Raw genomic sequence first — 21,592 nt, 5'->3', positions numbered from 1 at the left:
TACTGTGATAAAGGGACAGTTGTACAGAGAAAGCGCGACTGGAGTTGGTCAGAAATGCATAACGCCAGAGGAAGGTCGAATAATCCTTGATGACATCCACTCGGGGACCTGTGGCCATCATGCGTCCTCTCGGACCATCGTGGCCAAAGCATACCGAGCCGGGTTTTATTGGCCAAGAGCGAATGAAATGGCGAAGGAGATAGTCGACAAGTGCGAGGGGTGTCAATTTTATTCCAATATGTCACACAAGCCCGCGTCAGCTTTGAAGACTATACCACTCGTCTGGCCCTTTGCAGTGTGGGGTTTGGATATGGTCGGTCCTTTGAGAACAGACAGAAGCGGTTTTACCCATGTGCTGGTAGCAGTCGACAAGTTCACTAAGTGGATCGAAGCTAAACCCATCAAGAACCTCGATGCCGGTACTGCCGTCAGCTTCATCAGAGAATTGATATTCAGATATGGGGTCCCGCACAGCATCATCACTGACAACGGGTCAAACTTCGACTCCGAAGAGTTCAGAGCCTTCTGCACATCCCAGGGCACACGAGTCGACTACGCTTCAGTCGCTCACCCACAGTCGAATGGACAAGCTGAACGAGCCAACGGTTTGATCCTCAAAGGGTTGAAACCCCGTTTAATGCGTGATCTTAAGCATGCGGCTGGTGCATGGGTCGACGAACTTCCCTCAGTGCTTTGGGGCTTAAGGACCACGCCCAATAGGTCGACTGGGAGAACTCCATTCTTCTTGGTCTACGGGGCTGAAGCAGTCTTACCGAGTGACCTTCTCCACAATGCTCCTCGAGTCGAGCTCTACACTGAAGCAGAAGCAAAACAAGCGCGGCAGGATGCAGTCGACCTGTTAGAGGAAGAGAGGGAGATGGCTCTGGTCAGATCAACAATTTACCAATAGGACTTGCGTCGCTTCCACGCCAAAAACGTGAAGAGTCAAGCCTTCCAGGAAGGAGATTTAGTTCTCCGAGTGGATCAGCAGAAACCACACAAGCTTGCTCCTTCTTGGGAAGGTCCCTTCATCGTCACCAAGGTTCTCCACAATGGAGCATACCGTCTTTACAATTTCGAGCATCAGATCGACGAGCCCGGAGCTTGGAACGCGGAACTTCTCCGTCCCTTTTACACCTAAGTATTCACTCAGACGAGTTGTAATAAAAGTACTTCTGTAGTTTGTTGATCAAAGACAAGAGATTTATAATCTTCCCTATAATCGTTATTTCTTTTGTCTACTCAAAACAATCCCCCAGTGGGTGGCTTGGCTTCGAATCCGATTCGCCCAAGTCTGTAAAAAATCCAAACCGAGTGGTGAGCCAGTCTCCCACACGAAGGCTTAGCTGCGAAATCCGTTTCGCCTAAGATAAATAAAATCCTACCGAGTGGTAAGCCAGCCTTCCACTCGGGGGCTTAGCTGCAGTCCAAGTACTCGCCTAAGATAAATAAAATCCTACCGAGTGGTAAGCCAGCCTTCCACTCGGAGGCTTAGCTGCAGTCTAAGTACATGCCTAAGATAAATAAAATCCTACCGAGTGGTAAGCCAGCCTTCCACTCGGAGGCTTAGCTGCAGTCCAAGTACTCGCCTAAGATAAATAAAATCCTACCAAGTTGTAAGCCAGCCTTCCACTCGGAGGCTTAGCTGCGGTCCAAGTACTCGCCTAAGATCAACGAAATCCTGTCGAGTGGTAAGCCAGCCTTCCACTCGGAAGCTTAGCTGCAACATTACGCTCGCCTAAGTCCAAATACAATGTGCGCTTCGAAAGGAGGACGAGGTGCAGGTCGACTGCTACCCTCTCCTTCTGAGCTACGCCACAAGTTCAACGTGCGCTCTGTAAGGGAGACGAGGTGCAGGTCGACTGCTACCCTCTCTTTCCGAGATGCGCCACCAATTCAAATCCTATCGAATGGAGAGCAAACCTCCCACTCGGAGGCTTAGCTGCAGCCCTGTGCTCGCCTAAGTATCTGAAATCCTACCGAGTGGAGAGCAGACCTCCCACTCGCGGGCTTAGCTGCAGCCCAGTGCTCGCCTAAGTATCTGAAATCCTACCGAGTGGAGAGCAGACCTCCCACTCGGGGGCTTAGCTGCAGCCCAGTGCTCGCCTAAGTATCTGAAATCCTACCGAGTGGAGAGCAGACCTCCCACTCGGGGGCTTAGCTGCAGCCCAGTGCTCGCCTAAGTATCTGAAATCCTACCGAGTGGAGAGAAGACCTCCCACTCAGGGGCTTAGCTGCAGCCCAGTGCTCGCCTAAGTATCTGAAATCCTACCGAGTGGAGAGCAGACCTCCCACTCGGGGGCTTAGCTGCAGCCCAATGCTCGCCTAAGTATCTGAAATCCTACTGAGTGGAGAGAAGACCTCCCACTCGGGGGCTTAGCTGCAGCCCAATGCTCGCCTAAGTATCTGAAATCATGCCGAGTGGAGAGCAGACCTCCCACTCGGAGGCTTAGCTGCAGCCCAGTGTTGGCCTAAGTGTGTTGTGGTACAAGTCGATTGCAATAAGCGCTTCGCTTTAACCTGCAAAAGACACCTCAAACCAAATGCAAACATATTCAACAACGAATCCAAGTCCTGATAATGCCTAACGAAACCGAAAGTGCTCAGGCGCTAGGCCTGTTAAGGTTTGTCGGTTACAAAATTCACTCGGCATACCGAGGCAAATTTAAAGTATCAAGCTCAGAAGTTTTTTACCCCTCCTGTGGAGGGCTGGAAGGTGCCACAAACTCGTCCAGGTCAATTCCATCTGCAATCCGAGTGGCAGCGGCAATGAAGGTCTCCATGAAAGATCTGAAGTCGTGCTTCTTGGTGTTAGCCACCCTAAGGGCCACCAGCTTGTCCTCTCGTGCATCCTTGCAGTGAACGCGGACCAGAGACAGAGCAACATCCGCACCGCACCTGGCCGAAGACTTCTTCCACTCCTGCACTCGACTTGGGACCTCGTTCAGTCGAGTCATCAGAGACTCGAGGTCGTTCTAGAGCGTCTCTGTTGGCCAGAGTGTTGTGTCGATGCGAGAAGTTGCGACCTTCAGCCTTGCAAGATAATCGATGACAGCAGCAACACGAGATTCAAGCCGGAGCACGTTCATGGCGACTTCATCTTTCACAGGAGAGTTGATGGGGTCCAGGTTTACTTCTAGTCGACCAGTCTCCTCTTCAAAGTTCTGACAGAATTCTGCAAGCACAACCATCAAGTCAAGACAAACAGTCGGAGGTTACAATTAAATATTTGGTTGATACAAAGGGTTACCTTCAAGCATGAGGAACAACTTCTTGGCGAGTCCACCCAGATAAGCCTCTAGATCATTCTTCTTTCTCTTCAATTCACTGGCCTTTTCATTCAGGGTGGTCTTGTCGCTTTTCAGTCGACTGACCTCCTGGTTGGCAGCATCCAGAGCAGCTTTCAGATTGGTGTTTTCTTCTTCGAGCTTGGTCACTGAAGCCAGCTTCTCATCAGCAAGCCTGGTCTTCTCTAAAGCAGTTTTTTGCATCTCAGCCAAGTCAAGCTCTTGTTTCTTCAGGGCATCCCTCACTTTGTCTGCAAAGTTACAGTGAAGATTAAATTGGGAAGCAAGTGAGAGGCAAAGGCAATCGTCAAAGGCCTCACCAAGCATACCTTTAGCTTCCTCCTTCGCCTTCGTCAAGTTCTCTTGGGCCAGTTTTAGATCGAGCTCAAGCTGAATGTGTTTGTTCTCCAGCTCAGTATAACGAGCCGCAAGGTCACCGGATTTCTACGAAGAACCAATCGACAAATGTCAAAGACGATTCACTTCCGAGTGAGTAACGAAAAATCATAACATTTCTAAGACTATGGCCGAATGCAAACATTCGACCATAGTCTCGGGGACTACACCCAGTGGGTGCACTCAGCGTGCCCCCACTAGTTTCATCGGTTAAAGTCGACCAGTCGACCAACACACAAAAAAAACGGGAGATGTTCTTCAGACTATAGTCAACTACCCGCAGTCGACCAGAGTCTCAGGGACTACACCCAGTGGGTGCACTCAGCATGCCCCCACTGGTCCATGAATCTATTCGACCTAGTCGAGTAAGAAAAAACTTAAGACATAAAGCCTATGGACGACTACCAGCAGTCGACCATAGCCTTGGGGACTACACCCAGTGGGTGCACTCAGCGTGCCCCCACTCATCCAGAATTTCAATCGACGCACCCAGTGGGTGTAGGACAAACTCTAAGAATTGCAGAAAGAAGAGTTTGCAGATATCATATCCTAATAGAACAGGCAGTGACCGACTGACCTAAACATTACTTTGAAGAGCCGAACTGGCGTCATAGGCTGCCTGGCTAGCTTCTCGTATTGCCTTCACTTGCTCCATCATGACCCCCGCTTGGCGTATTGCTTCTCTAGCAGCGCTAGCTTGGTCTTCTGGAACGGGGTAGGTGGAGAAAAGCGAGGGTGGAGCTGCACTCGACGACGAAGGGCGAGCACTCGTCAACGGCACCGCGAAAGTTACGGTGGGTCGAGCGACATTGTCTCCCTCCGCGACCAACGTCTCGGGTGCCGGCACATCCTGAGTCGCCCTGCCAGCAGACGTTTTCTTGCTCCTCCTCGGCCGTGGTGGTTCTTCGTCGTCGTCGTCAGGAAGGTCAATAACAATGTTAGATGAAACTGCAGAAAGAATCAAAATTAGAGACAATGAGTCAGTCGACTGAAAATGGCATCACAAGAGTCGTACCAGGCTTTGAGGTTGCGGCATCCTCCATCTCGTGGTCTTCGGCCCTCGCCGAGGTGTCGGAAGTAGCAGCGCTGCAGTTCCAAAAGTCAGTCGATTGACCCATGAGTCGACCAAGAACAAGTTCATGAAACGGGGAAAACTCGAAACTACCATTACCCTGAGATTGTGGGGATCACCATCTTCATCTTCGGCAAGACCTTCGCGGGTTTCGACGGTGCCACTCGAGATTGCTTCGGAGCCTTCTCAGTCGGCACCGGAGAAGCCGTCCGAGGGCGCTTGGTCGACTGGGTAGCGGTCGCCACACCCTTACCGCGCTCAGTCGCGGGATCATGGACAAGCTTAGAGCGTCTCTCCGAGCGGGGAGGCACAACTTCCTCCTCCTCCTCCTCATCTTCCTCCTCACCAGAGTCGTCACCCTCGTCGGCATCGTCAGCATTCGAATCCCACTCTTCTGGGCTTTCGCCCCCGCTTCCTTCCTCCTCAGTCGGCGTCTGCGCCCCATTGGGCATCGAGTATAATTCAGTGGTGGCCTGTCAGATAACAAAGCAAAAGAAAGATCAATCGACCAATTCGCGGCAAAGTAGAATGGATAAAGCAAGATCACAATCGGAGATAAGTGGTCATACCGTGTCCGGCGTATAAGTACAGTCGAGTGGCGGAATCCTCCTAGCCCCTCGAGGGTTGTCCTTGTTCCCTGTGATGGCGGCCACCCACCTCTCCAGCGTGGCATCGTCGACTACTTCTGGATGGACCCAAGTGGTGTCTTCGGTACCACAGTACAACCACATCGGGTGGCCTCGGAACTAAAGCGGTTGGATGCGCCGCCTAAGGAAGACTTCCAGAAGATCCATGCCCGTCACTCCGTCCGGAACGAGTTGGACCACGCGCTCCATCAACATTTTTACCTCGGCTTTCTCCTCAGGGAGCACCTTCAGAGAAGACAGTTTGTCCACTCGGTTCATGGAGAACGGAGGGAGACCGGTCGACTGCCCCGGCGTCGACTCGTTTAGGCAGTAGAACCAAGTCGACTGCCACCCTCTGACCGACTCAGGAAGGGTCATGGTCGGGAAAGTGCTCTTGTTCCTCAACTGAATCCCAAGACCGCCACACATCTGAATGACCTTGGTCCTCTCATCGTCCGGACTCGCCTTTTTCACTGTCTGCGAGCGGCAGGTCAATATGTACTTGAAGAGACCCCAGTGCGGTCGACAACCCAGGAAGTTCTCGCACATGGACACAAAGGCAGCAAGATAGGCGATGGAATTGGGATTGAAATGATGGAGTTGTGCCCCAAAGAAATTCAGAAACCCTCGGAAGAAAACACTCGACGGCAGAGAGAAACCACGATCTATGTGAGTGGCTAGGAGAACACACTCACCCTCCTGCGGTTGCGGTTGATACTCGGACCCCGGGAGCCTCGCCGACCCATGCGGGATCAGTCCCTCATTGGCCAGGTCATTGAGGTCCTTCTCGGTGATGGTCGAGCGGATCTAGTCCCCTTGGACCCAACCCTTCGGCAGGCGGGACCTCGACGAAGATCCGCCCCGACTAGACGGTCTCCCCTTCGCTTGCCCCGTCGCCGTCGCCTTGTTCGCGCGCTCTAGAGCCGTTGTCTTCTCCTTCACATTTATCGCCGGCGAAGCGCTCGAGAGGTGGATAAGGCGGAGGTCGGAGCAGGCGCTGTGGGCGGAGGCAGAGAGGGAAGAGAGGAGAATGGGGAGGCACTGTTCAAAAACTCCTCCCTGACGCTTTATATAAGGGCACTTCCGAGTGGCTGACGAGTGGGTCCGAGCAGACCTGTCACATCCCGAAACAGTCGTGCACGCACGATACGTGGTGAAAAAGGCGGCGCAGAAATCGAGGCGTCCATGCCTTATCCCGCCCGATTGCCGCGGATCGCCCCGCTTCGCGCGCTTCCCAAAATTTCAGATCCCGCAAAATCCGCTAAGAGCAGATCAATCTGTCAGACGATATCCTTCCCGCGATCCGTCGCTCAGAAGTTCACCAAAGTTCAAAAGTTCACTCGACAGAAGATAAGAATGGATCAAGGCGATTGAAGTAAAAGTTGACGCCAACGTCGAAAGGAAGATCGCTGATCCAAGATATGACACAATCAAAACATGGAAAATGAGTCGGAGAAAATCATCAACTCCTTCCTCACTCGAACCTCGATCCATTCGGGGGCTAATGATGATGTTATGTACCTAGGGTAGGGTCATGGATCTATCCAGGATACCATGCCCAAGGACATCCTTAGACGAAGCTACCTTCCAGTCGACCAAGAGAGGCTCCACTCGACCGGCTAGAAGACACTCGACCATGAAGACTCACTCGACCATCAGAAGTTCAGGATCTACTCTGCATCCAAACGGTCTGTAATTAAGTAGTCTTAACGGTCATGATGGCACTTTATGTAGGGCATTACCAGTAATGCCAGACCTTAATGTACTTTAACCCTCTGCTAACATGGGTTGGCTGGGGTCTTGGCGTCCTCTATATAAGCCACCCCCCTCCACTGGTAGAAGGGTTCGCACCCCTGTAACTCATATACATAGAGATCAGTCGACCGCCTCCGGGCTCCGAGATGTTGGGCTGTTACTTCCTCCGAGAAGGGCTTGAACTCGCTAAACACTCGTGTGTACAACTACTCCATAGCTAGGATCTTGCCTCTCCATACCTACCCCCCATTCTACTGTCAGACTTAGAACCACGACAGTAGACACCGGAGATTAACCAGATAGTAGACAGATAGTACTGATTGCTGCCCCAATATGTACCCCACAACCATTTAAATACTCAAGTTTCAGCATTAGTTTGGACCTGACTCGGAGTCTAATAGGTGAAGACGACGATAATGTAGCATGTCATCATATTAAGCGACGCATAACATAAGCAGACACGAAAGAGTGCGACCTCTCTTGCGGACCCGTGTAGTCCTCAAGGTCATCTGCTCAGTTGATGATGGTAATGCAGTTGTCGTGGCTGCCGGCGACGGGGAAGAAGATCTGAGGCAGCGAAAGACAGTTTGGAGAGCGGATCCCTGTTGTGGTGAACCCTTCCGTCGTTGGAGCTGCTGAGCTGGGGTGGAACACAGTGCCGCAGGAGCAGGACAAACCACACGAGGTTTTCTTTGACACATATCTGTAACAGAAGTAATTGAGTATGGGCTTGTTTGAATTTGAGGATTCTAACAATGCAGGGATAGGAAATAGACAGGAATAGGATAGGAATGCATGTGCAAAACAGAGAATTTAAAAACACAGGATTTCTTCCAATCTGGGTGTTTGATTCACAACAATTAGAAGATCACAGGATGCAAAAAAGCATGGTGAGATTAAGTCAAACCCCAAGAAAATGGACGGTTATAATGCTATTATGCTACTATCTCTTAGTCTTGTGCTTGATGAATAGGAATATGAAAATGAGGAGAAGTGGAAATTAGAATTCCTACGGTTTTTCTTTCAAGGAGACACTAAAGGAACAAATCCTACAGTTTTCCTTTGCTCCATTCATTTGCAGCAAATTCATGAAAAGTAGTAACATAGGAAACTTTCCAATTCCTATGTTTTTCATTCACTTTTCCTTTCAAGCACTGACGATTCTAGCAGGCAGGCTTCAGCAAGGAAAATCCTACACTAAAAAAATGTTTTTGTGCTTCTTCTATTACTTTGGACCCAGGCCAATGCCATACTAGCTCAACTCCTAGGCCCATCGACAAATGCACATCTCAAACGCGCAGAGATAAATAATGATGGCATTCAAGAGAGTCCATCACGGATAGCTAAGTTTCCTGGTACCTCGCTGCTAGTCATATAGTAGGATAAAATAATCGTATTTCCCGTTACTACGAGTGCTCACTGGACAATATATATAACATGTAGAGTAAAAAAGAGATGCAACAAGTGTACAACCTCTTTGGCGAAGCCATGTCGATCTCAGCGTGATTGGGTTGGCCGGTGAGGATGCTCCGGCTGACTTTGCTGTCGGAGGAGGGGAAGAAGATCTTAGGCGTCTGGAGATGGAGCCCGAGGTACTGCTCCGCTGTGATTGAGGGTTTCGTCGTTGGAACAGCTCCGGTGAGTTGTACGACGCCGAGGCTGAAGCAGGACAAGAGAGACAACGAACAACGTTAACCTGAGTGGAATTCTAATAGCATCTCCAATACATGACGCAAAATACGTAACCACAAAGTGCTAGATGTAAAATACATCAGCCGCTCATCTCGGAACTTAACTGTTGAAAAACTGAACTTAACTGTCGAAACTGAACTTAACTGTCGAAATTGAACCTAACTGTCGAAACTGAATTTTGTTGTCGAAACTGAATTTTGCTGTCGAAACTGAACGCACTAACAAGGTGAGGCTACATGTCAGTCAACAGACTTTTTCATCTCTGGTCAGTCGATTTTGCAGCCATTGGATACGAAATCAAGGGCATGCAGTTCATCTTCAACCTCCACCCCCCTGTGCCGCCAGCCACCACCGGCCAAACAACAGCCCCGCGCCACCCGCGGCCGGTTGTGCGCCGCCCCGCACGCCCCGAAAACACTCCCCACCGCCGGTCCGCCGCCTCCCGGCCATCCCTCTAGGCCCCCCATGCCGAGCTTTTTCTCCGGCGATCCCCACGCCACCGCCCCGCCACCGCCGACCACCACCGCCCCCATCCTGAACCCTAAGATAGATAGTGGGGTACCTCTCCGGCGAGCGCCCCTCCCCGTTGCGGCTGGTTCTTCCTTCACCCCGGCGAGGCCACCCCTTGAAAATCGACTGACCCAAAAGTCGATTCAGTCGACTGAAGTGTAGCCAAATTGGAGCAGCAACGCAAGCAAGAGCAAGAGCGAGAGCAGCGGCGCGAGCAAGAGCAATAGCAAGAGCAGACCAGGCAGGGGACCGAGATCAAGAGCAGAGCAGCAGCGCGAGCGAGAGCTAAAGCAGCAGCAGCTCCTACTGATGTGGACATCACCGCCGAGGGAGTGACACCATGGAGGAAGTGGCTTGCGACACCGCCGTGGATGGAGCCTCGCCGTGCCGGCTCGGGACCGAGCGCCGACAGCACCATGAGATCGAATCAAGAAGAAAATGCGGGATTAGTGTACAACCTCTTTGGTGGCGCCTATTAGGCCGCATCTTCATCCGAGGAAACGGTGATGATGATGTTCTTCCAGTGGTGCAGGTGAAGACGATGGTGTGGCAATGGAGGTGGCGCGAAAGACGAGGGGAACATCGGGGCAGCTCCTTGGAGGTGGAGGACGGGGTGGCTGAACCAGCAGGACGATGAGATCGACGACGGATCCTCATTCGGTATGGTGGATGAGGGACGTCGAGGTGTTGATGTGGACGACGTCGTCGGGGAAGAGGCTCCGGCTGAGTGGCAGACGGAGCAGGGTGTGGGGTTTCGTCGCGGGTTTTCATGGCCTCGGTGTACGAATGGGTGGGCGGATGGGATGGCAGTGGGGAACCATGGCTTAGAGACGCGCTTGTCCGAAATGTAGGGTAAGTTACGAAAGTATCCCCCACCGATTTGAGGCGGTTCTTTCGGTTCAGGGGTACCACGGGCATTTCGCGTGTCGGGATTTCACGGGAGGTGGGAGTTTTCGCGCGTGTTGTAATTTCGGAATAGCAAGGCGCGGGTTGAGATGGAGGGAGTTGTTGGAGCACAACGAGACAAATATATATATTAAATATTTCGGGCTAACAAGGCGCGGGTTGAAGAGGCGGGAGTTTCGCAACACGATAGACAGAGACGCTAGCTTCAATTTTCGGCATAACAAGGCACGGCTTGAAATTTTGGAAGAACAAGATTAACGTGTAACAAAAAAAAGACAATTTGCACCTCAACACGCACAACACACACACACAAACACCATTTATACTAGAGTAAGGTACATGTGCATTGCACGCATGAGATTTGGCAACCAAATTATGAATAAATACCACATTATAACATGTAAGCTTTGAGTCATATATGCATGACGTAGATGTTCGTTTAATTCTTATAGTTCATTTCATTCAAAATCACCTAGTTTTTATAAGAAAGCTAATCTATTTTAAGATTCATGGAATTGTGCGTTGTAAGGCATAAAGTAAAAACAAATAATGGCAAATCATGTAGAAAAACATTTGGGCAATTCTGATACAGAAGATTCTAGAAAAAATAAGAAGTGCTTGTGTTTTGATGTTTGTGCATTATGCTTAAGTTCAACCATGGAGTCTTCTAGATTATACATGTGGCGAAATCTGGTGGAATCTAGATGATATCCAACGACCAATAGTGCTCAAATTTGCCATCTTTCGACCATTGGATTTGCCTCACCCAACGACCATCTTTCAAACTTAAAGTTACCCGCACACAATATTAAAAAATATATTATATATATATATAGGGGTATAGATATAGATATGTGATGCGAAAGCAACCCATCATCTCCAATTAGAATAGTGTGTCCATGCACGGATGCGACGTGGGCAAATGATGTCTACCATCGGTATCTCAAATTCAAATCAGTCTGACCTTGTTCAATGTGTATACATTACAACATGCTCGTTTCCAAACCACACCACACATATTCTTTTACACCCACACAGTAGTCTTCTCTTTATAATTGTACCACTAACTTTCTCTCATGCATGCATGCACACACACTACCAGTCGGCATTATCTATCGCACGCATGCAATCTTTTTCTTCAGGTCGGTCTCCCATGAAGGCACACACCCACACACATCCCCCTCTCCATCATACCGGGCATTCTTTATCTCTCACGCGTGCATGCGCAACGATCAATGTTCCTCTATGTATGTGTGTATATAGCTAGGTCTTTCATAGTTTTCCACACAAACCGATCAATCAATATATCCAGTGAGGTCTCACCCTCTTTCCCACGTCCACATCGATCAATCTATACCTCTCTATATAGGATTAACATAAATAGCTAATACACCCACATTAATTATATATCCAATGGCCCCCTCTCATCATCCATGCCTTCCGCTTCATCTCTCAGACGCGTGCACAATGGCGAAGACAGGGGGCAGTAAGGGCCCTGTCCCCCCTAACATCACTATATATCGAGGCTAATATGAATGTGATCATTAGACAATAGCTCCTAAAAAGGTTTAATTTCATGAATTGACCCTCCTCATAAAGGATTAGGAATGCTTGGCCGCCTAGCTCATTTATTTTTCATGGCTTCGCCACTGCGTGCAACAGCGCACGTGTTCGCCCCCCCTCTCTAAATATTGATCTCGCACTTGTGCATTCCTTCATAGTCTCCCTCCACTCGGCCCCGCGCACCATCTTCTATCCCACCACCGGATTTTGCCACATGTACAATCTAGCAGAATCCAAGGTTGAACTTAAGCATAATGCACAAACCTCAAAACAACAGTGGTTCTCTTTTGTTCTAGAATCTTCCGTATCATAACTGCCCAAACTTTTTTTCTAGTTGAATTGCCATTATTTGTTTTTACTTTATTATTTACAACGCACAATTCCATGAATCATAAAATAGATTAAGGGCTTCTTTGGTTCAAAGGATTCTCAAAGGAATTTTAGAGGATTCTAATCATTAGGAATTTTTCCTATCTTGGTTGTTTGATTCATAGGATTGTAAACCATAGGAATTTTTCCATATGATTCATTTGCACTAGATTTCATAGGAAACATCCCATCCACTCAAACCTCTTTGAAAGAATTCTGCGTTTTTTCTATGCACAATCAAACACTCGTACTATCCTGTAGGATTCAAGACGACATTCCACTATAATCCCATGTTTTTCCTATTCACGCGTTCTTAGCTTTTTTATAAAAACTAATTGATTTTGAATGAGATGAACTAGAAGAATTAAACGAAGGGCTACATCACGCATATATGACTCAGAGCTTACATGCTATAGTGTGGTATTTATTCATAATTTGGTTGAAAATCTGATGCGTGCAATGCACGTGTACCTTACTAGTACTTCGACTATGTGTAAAACACGTAAATTAGAATACCAATGGCACGCTACATAGTGTGTGTCTTACAGTTCATGAAGCCACGTGGCACATGTGGAGGCGTTGTTGCAAGATCCTTGCATGGATTGATCACAGTGACGTGCTGCTGGTTCCAGAAGAATGTACTCGTCCTCCCTGAGCCATACTGGCGGTACATGCACGAAGCAAAGATGTGCACGCACGCCACACACGCACTCATTCCCTTGCACGCACACGTGGGTACACGGGCGGACGCAATTTTGTACCAATATCCACCCCATGTGATAATTTGACGTGTGTAAAGTCGTTCACTTCATTGATGGTCAATTAATACAGCGCATGCAAGTTGAGTGGACGTGAGGGCGGAAGAAAGACATTATTACTCCACTTCGCGCATGCGAGTAGTTAAATTGTGGGTTGCTAGTAGTACTTCCATTGGTCTCATTCGTATTTTGTGACAATTTTTGACAGTAACATAATATTTACGCATTTGAGCAGTGTAGTACTTGAAATTTATGTTCCGCTAAACTCGTCGGGAGCCGTTTCGGGCCTCGAAACTAAAACCATCTATTAATCTTTACCTTGTTCCATCACATTCGAAAGCCTGCTCACACCTACTAGTCCGTACCAAACCTGAATGTGTTCCCACTGTGCAGGTATTAGTACTACTAGTGCTAGTACTTAGGTTATAAAAAGGGGAACTACCTAACCAAAAATTACTCTACCTTTCCTCCTCATAAGTGCTTCTTCTTCGTCCGTCGTTGCCATGGCCGCTGAGCAGAGCTCTAGGTCGAGAACTACTCGTAACAAGGGAGCGGCAACCAAGGCTGTGAAAAAAAAGAGGGCTCACCGCCACGCAGAGACCTCGAAAGATCTCTCACGGGCAGGCGATGGCTCCCAGGAGCGCCCTAGCCGCGGAGGCGAACATGCCGAGCCGGCGGAGCTGGAGTCGTTATCCCTCGACGGCATGCCCGATCAGCTCAAGAAGCACCTCAATAAGCAGAAGGAGTGCATCCAAGGCTTGACGGAGTTGCTGAAGGAGAGCCTTGACGACATGCCCGCTGAGCTCAATCAGCAGGGGGAGTTGACCGCCGTCTTGGTGATGCTACTGGAGAAGAGCATTGCCTCGGAGAAGAAGGCGACCGGCGAAATCCTACGACTTCAGGAGGACAGGGCGAAGCTCTGCCACGAGATCGACCTGTTGAAGGAGAAGAACGTCGGCTGGAAGAAGCTGCATGAGAATAGTAGTTCCTCGATGAAGATGCTGCAGGCGCTCGTCATGGAACAGAAGGAGGAGTTGGTGAAGCTCCGCATCGAGCACCCGGCTGCTGTCAAGGTACGTAATGCGGTCGTGGAACAGATGATGAAGGCCCGCGTCGAGAAATCTTGTGTCATGGACAGAATGAAGAAGATGGCGGAGGAGACGCGCAAGGAGATGGAGGTCATGGAGGCGATGAAGAAGCAGTTACGACTCCGCGGCGAATTAGATCATTTGGGGTGATAATCTTCCTTCTTCTTTGCCTGCTGTGTTTCATCTTTTGCTTCGGGTGTTTCGCGCACGTGTCACGTTCTCTGCGAGGCATGAATAGAACAATGGTTTTTGTTTTTTGAGGGAATGAATAGAACAATGCTAACAATGAGATGACTAGCAAATTAGATCATTTTTTATCGCCATATGGCACTGGGCTGCCGTGTTTCGTGCTCCTCCGTCGCAGTACTACTCCAGTGGAAAACATGAGTATACCGCACGGTTCTTTGCTACTCCTCGATTAGGTCGTCGGCGCATTTATACGAGCAGTCAAATCACAAGGCCCTGGCTTCCAGCAGTAATGAGCCGTCAAATCACAAAGGCCCTCGCCTCTCATGAAACCGACCAAGCTAGACTGCCCCACCCTGTAGCCTTTTAAAAAATGTATACTTTTGTACAACAGTAGTATCGATGGATTGTGCCATGGTGCAAAACTTGAAATAAAAAAAGGTGGTACGTATAGAGAGCGCTCGTCGCCAAATTATGCATATAGTACTATTAAAAAGACTAGTCACAATAATGGTGTCCAGCACAACCCACCCCTCAAATAAAACTAAGCACCCTGGAATTCTTTGACAAAACTAAGCACCCTGAAATTCTTTGACAACTAAACTACTGGCCATATGATGTTGGCCATATATATTGTACGTATATAATGTGAAGAAACGAGTGGTAGTACTATACCAACTAAAAGATGAAATGTAAGAAATACTAGTATGTACTTACTGAAGAGTTAAATTAATAAGAAGAAACATAACATAGTTCTGCTGGGGGGTCAGCACAACACACCCCTCAAATTAAATTAAGCACACCTGAAATTAAACTTTGCAACTATTCCGGTAGACACTGCATTAGAACCACCATGAGCAATGACACTGCCACCTTACTCGGAGTCCTCGTCCACGTCCTCGACTTCGTCCTTGTCCCTCTTCCTCTTGGCCGATACTTCTTTGCTTGAACTGCCAACTTGGTTGTTTCTCTTCATCCAACCCTTGTAGATATTGAAACAAAGGTAGCCATCCATTGTAGCGTACTGGATGTGATCTACATATAGTACATTCCGCTGCCATGCATGACGATGAAACGTGCATGGAGGTTTCTCCAGTTTACTGTGCGAAGGATTAACCATGGCTCCTGCCAGGGTCAGCATTGAAGGCTGACGAGAGGACACCAGCCGATTCTTTTGGAGGTCGAAGGTGTTGCCTATAACGAGGCCTATCCGACGCAGGACTTCTTTGTCGTTACCAAAGTCTACAGTAACGAATTTGACTAGGTTGCTCTCAAGGAAGTCCTTAAAATCCTGGCACTCAATGTCGGCATGGCATATGTGGTAGACCAAGATCACGGCGGGATTCTTCCTCTCTTCGTTCCTTAGATCCTTCTCTCGTCCCACGACTGTGATGTACTCAACATCTAGCCCAGCGACCCACTCATCATCTGAGTCTTAGAACATGCGTCTGAAGCGAGAAAGGCATCCTTTCACCGTCGCAGAAGAACGGGTGTAGATGACGTCGAACTCATCGCCGGTGGTGGTTCTAACATTGTACTCACCACCGATCGAGGAGATTTGGGACGCCGTGGATTTGGGAGGAGGGTTAGGATTAGTGGAACTGCCATAATGTACTAATGTGAATGGACGGGATGACTAGGAGCGAACCGTCGTAGTATTAAAGGACGTGCTGGGATGAGTAGGAGTGAACTTGCAGCGTGCGAACGGCAGGGTAGTGGCTTTCCATTATCCCATGATACGGGCTTCCGAGAGCCCTTGGATCGGAGATTGAACGGTTGCATGGCGTGATTCTAGACCTATGGGTGAATATCCTATCCTGGAGGGTTATTCTGCAAATTTTCAGCAACTTAGCATGCGACCGTTTGATCTCAGATCCGAGGGCTGCCAGCAGCGCGTATCATGGTCACGCCTACAACGATCATCACGTCACTCGCGTGGTCGCGCCCTTGGAGATTTATCATGGTGCTTTAGGCTATCTGATGTTGGCATGTCATACATAGTCATCACTTAGTCACTCATAGTACAACAAGGTTGGCTATAAGTGTATTTTTTTACTCCTCTCCATCTCTTTATTCGTACTCCCTCCGTCCCATAATATAAGAATGTTTTTTACACTAGCTAGTGTAGTGTCAAAAACGTTCTTATATAATGGGACACATGGCATTTGACAAGGAGTGACCTATTCCAATGAAATGGTATTGCTAAGTTGCTTAATTTAATTAGCTATAGACTCAAAATTGCCTTTTCACCTAGGTACACGCGCTTAGCACTGTTTCTTCCTTTTGTCAACAAACTAGTCTCTCTCTTCTTGATTAACTTGCCACCTCTGACTTTATGCCTATCTGGCAAGCTTAAGCACCTGTAGGAGCAAGTAAGTACAATAGTGCACTTTACATGGCATTTTTGCATATGTGGAGGAAAGGGAGGCAAGGAAAAAGTGGAGAAGTGGGCTCTCATGCAAGAGCCAGCCTCTACTACTACATGGTGGACCATTGGGAGAGGCACCTGTATGAAGGTGGTCAGGAATCGGGAGACTCACGCCGGTCGTAGCACCGCAGTTAAAATAATAATGGCAAGTCAAATCACGGGGCCCCACCTGTCCAGCAATAACTCGCTGTCAAATCACACAGCCCTACATTTGCAGCAGCCTACTCCCTCGTCTTCTCGCGTCTCTGTCGAAACGACTAGGCGGAACTGTCCCGCCGCCTACCGGGTAGGAAAAGCCCCGCCCTCGACTTTTAAATAGTATACAAATACTAATTTTGTATCCATGGATTGCATCCGTGCCATTGAGAAAATCATCTAGAAAACGGCGGTACACATGTACAGAGTATACAGCACACGGTCGCGTTCGTGTCGCACCCCAGACGGTTGGTCGGTCTGGCACGCTGCTCTCCAAATGGAACGCACGTCATATTGCGTTCGCACACACATGTGGGATGGCAATTGAGAACCGACCATAGGCACACTCCCCGGCCCCGCAAGTCGGGTGACTTAATAGAAGAGGGAGACGAGCGATAGTACTAGAGAAGTGTTGTACTACATTGGTGCCTGGACGATCCCTGCAAGACATGGAAGATCAGTTCGTCCATGCATGTGACCAGACTCTAGCAGACACGCCTGGATTAGCTATCATCTACATATCGTGCAGGCTGTATTGTACATGGCTGTAGTTGTGGTGAGAAATCTAAAAAAAGGTTTCTTGTCATCTCGCAAAATTATGTGTCATGTGCTTCGGATCACTGCGAGGGTTGAACAGCGACAACTGAGTTGGGCTAGTCATTGGGGGCACATGCATGAACAGTGACTGCTCAGCTGCCATCTAGGTCAAGCCGGCTATGTTAATTAGGACATCTATCGACGGACCCCTTTTCTACGAGTTTATGTTTAATTTGAGCTTTGTTCCTTGTCTAGTTTGTCCGTCGGGATTCATGTTGTCTCCTTTGGGCAGTGAGGTTATGATTTCTTGTCATGTGGCATTTTTTCGTGTTATATGTTATAATCCAGCGCTTCACATCAAAATGACGACAACTGCGCCTCCGGGCCGCGTGCATGAAGACTTCTTGATAGTCATTGACGAGGTCAAGCCGGCTCCGATAGATAAAAGAAAACTAAGTACTACTCCACTATATAGGCAGGAGCCTCCGCGCTTGCTTGCTAGTGTTGCTCTCTTCACACTGTCTCGGCTCTCCAGATCTAAACACGACAGCGGTGGCCACACTCTCTCTCTCTCTCTGCTCACTGCTAGTCACTATCCAGCCGGATCCTCTCCGCCGAGGAAGGTGAGAAGGTGCAATGTTCATGCGGTCGTCCTCGGCGACGGCTCTTACCCACTGCTGGGCACATCCCGATCAGCCTGCCTTGTCATTCTCTCCCAAGCACCTGGCGAGGGAGGGCCTCCGACCCCTTCTTCCTCGCTGTCGTAGTGTGGGCAGATCTAGCCTCCCGCCGCCCACCTAGCGATGTCCCGGCGACCATCAGGTATAACTTCCTTCGAAACCGGCATTGCTCTACTTCCCGAGCTCCTGACGTCGCTGCATTTGTAACTTTTACTATTTCTCAAGCCCCCTCGTAGATAGGATCGATCAGCTGTTCGAAAACCACCTATTTTTTATGTTTAAGAGGTAAAACTAGTTCATGCACTCCAATCTAGTACTACTTGGTTCAAACAAGGAAGAAAGGGGGTGGGGGTGGGGGAGGATTTGTTACCTGAATCTAGGACTTGGTCAAAAGAGGAAATAATGGGGGCGAAAAGTAGCAGAGACTGGCTATCCAACTGGTCTCTAGGTCTAATAGGGAAATAAAGGGAAACACAATACAAACTCAATATAAACCCGATCTATTGGTTGAAAAAGGAAAGAAAGTGGGGACTGGGGGACAAGTCAACAGAGTAAGTCCAGCACTAGATTTGCTAGCCTCACATAGTATAAGGTGGCTATACCGAACAAAAATGGGACCAACCCAGATATCCTGTTCTGATGTTTGTTGCCCCGAGCCACTCTTATGTAATGCCATTAGTAAAATGTAGCAGTCGCACTGTTAAAAGTAAGGACACGTTAAACCAATGTTGTTTTCAATGTAATGCCTCCTGTAATATATATGAATCAATTGCACTTCTTTACATGTCCTGCTAAAATTTCCCATTAAGATAAGTTGGTTCTTTTCGTTAGAAATGCAACTGTCCTGGTCTGCCTACTCTCCTATGCCCAAAGTAATGTCGTATTTAACAGTTGTCATATTTAATCCTAATGCCCACACTAATATCTAGCAATGCCACTGCTTTAGAAATTGCTAGTGTCCTTGTAGGATTGCCATTCAGATAAGGAACATGCTTCTTTTCATTTGATGCATGTTTCATCACTTGTTAGTCACCCTCCTTTCCACCTTTTTTGTGCAAACAGAGATATACATTTCACGCTCGATCTTAGTTGAACTGCACAAATGATATCCAAATTATAGTTGAGCATTCCAGGAGCTTCACAACCAACCTTGATGTTGCTCAATTTTATTACAACTAATGAAGAAGAAGCTCTGCGGGTTTCGTTTTCTGATGGAAATGGAACCGGGGCTGGAGCCCTTTTCTTAAATTTTTTTTGAAGAAGAAGCTGCTAGCCCACGGGACATTGCTTCATTTTAGGTGAACTGCACCAAAAGGTCCCATGAATTGAATCATCCATGTTGGTGACTGAAAGAGCCAGCTTCAGCATCCCAGTCTAAGCACCCCCGGCCACCATCCTTGCGACGCATGGTACAACTCGTTTGCCACCTGCTCGACCATAGTGTCACTGATAAAATGAAGTAATAGTAAAGTTAAAATAGAGCAAGTGTCATCTCTATCATTTCATTTCCAATGTAGATAAAGAAAGTGTTTCTCTATGTTAAAGTATGTTTCAAGAACTAGTCCTATTGTTAATGTTTAAGTGTTTCTGCAAACTTGGGTGCTTAATTTTAGTTGATATGTACAAAAATAGAGATTTGAATGTCTCAAGGCGCCTCCTTGTACTATTGATGTACACTGATGTTCATCACTGGCAGAAGGTGTATCTGGGAGACTTGGGACGATGTCCAGTATGAGGCGTACCGTATGAGGCGTCGTAGGGCCCATCTCGCCCTCGCAGCATGGCATACTATGATACTATTGCAATATTTTCTTCTATTTATTTTGTGTTTTTCATCAACTAGTGCCACTATAATGTAATAATGCTTTTTCATTATAGTGGAGAACGAGTTGAAACCCTACCGCCACCATTGAAATGAGGCGAGCGTCAAGGGAACCGTGGAGAACGTCGGGGAAGCGACGTCGCGCCATCCGGCCTCCTCTTGCGGTGGGAGAACGAATACTCCTGTGGCTCCAGGTGGCTCTGCACCCTCACGAACGGCGCACCATACTCGATCGATTCATTATCCTTTGGGTGCTCGACCTTTGACCTTTACGCCCACCACCTCCGCCTGGCTGTCGCCTCGGGCAAATATGTCTGCTCCATCGCCCATAGGTGATACTCGATGAACTTGGAGGACTGCGGCGTGACTGCCGCCGAGGAGTACATGTACATCGCCGCCCTCATCGCTGCCATCTCGCTCTTTTGAATACATTTACACATGGCCCGCACCGTCCTCGAAATCTCCCACTCATTGTCAAACCAACTAAGGATCTACTTCAACCTTGCTAACTTTGCTTGGTCGCCACAGGCAATCTGCCTGATTCGCTGCTGCATCCTCTCCATAGATGTTGTTCTGAGTGGTCCGGTGCTAGCTTTGGAAGATGGGAGGAGAGACAGTAGTCTTGCAATAGAGAAGAGGGAGAGGCGAGGAGGTGGTTTTGGAATGGAGATGATGGAGAGGAGAGGAGGTGGTTTTGCAATGGAGAGAAGATCAGAAGAGGAAGATGCGAGACGGTGGTTTTGGAATGGAGATGATGGAGAGGAGAGGAGGTTGTTTGGCAATGGAGAAGATCAGAAGAGGGAGAGGCGAGACGGTGGTTTTGGAATGGAGATGTTGGAGAGGAGAGGAGGTGGTTTTGCAATGGAGAAGAGGGAGAGGAGCGTGCAGCAGGGATTTAGGATTGGGCAAGAGGGCCAGCACGCTGTGACAGGATCAAAATCAAAATCAATTTACCCTTCAATTAAGAAAGCGACCCCACATTAACTAGTCTCCCTTTTATCCTGGGTCATACTTGGCCATGATTGTCGCACATAAAATATATGTTATACGTTGCAAAAATAATATAATTTCAAAGTACATTCAGATACGAACCAAACGATACAATTTTTGGTGACATGCATTCACGTTTTGCTTGTCACATATAGTACGTGGTCAAACTTTGACCCAAAATACACAAAACAACAAAAAAATACTTCCAGGACCAGCGCCGCTCTTCCGCTCTTCTCCTCTTAAACCACCGCCGCTCCTCTCCTATTCCAATCTAAATCCAGCGCCGCTCCTCTCCTCTTCAATTTCAAAACCACCATCCCTCCTCTCCTGTTCCAGTCCAAAACCAGAGTCGCTCCTCTCCCGTTCTAATCCAAAACCAGCACTACTCCTCTCCTCTTCCATTCAAAAACCACCGCCGGCAAGTGAAGGTGCTGTGGAGAAGTAGATCGATGGAGGAGTACAACCGATACGTGAGGATCGCAGACGGCGACCCCTGTGAAGCTAGCTAGCATATTGGAGATACAGTCTTGGTTTGACAACAAGGACGAACTAGTGGCGACGGTGACATCCATGGCCAAATATCTGCAATAGAGCGAAAAGGCGGTGATACTCCCTGAGGGAGTCGCTCCGGAGTACATAGAGATGCTCCTCTGGGCCATGGAGCAAACATATTCACCGAATCCGATCGTGAGGGAGCGGTGGTGGGAGTATCGATCCCAGATGGAGCATCCA

The sequence above is a fragment of the Triticum aestivum genome, chromosome 6B (genome assembly GCF_018294505.1).
Source record: "Triticum aestivum cultivar Chinese Spring chromosome 6B, IWGSC CS RefSeq v2.1, whole genome shotgun sequence".
Classification (NCBI taxonomy): Eukaryota; Viridiplantae; Streptophyta; class Magnoliopsida; order Poales; family Poaceae; genus Triticum; species Triticum aestivum.
This window is presented reverse-complemented; position numbering follows the sequence as displayed.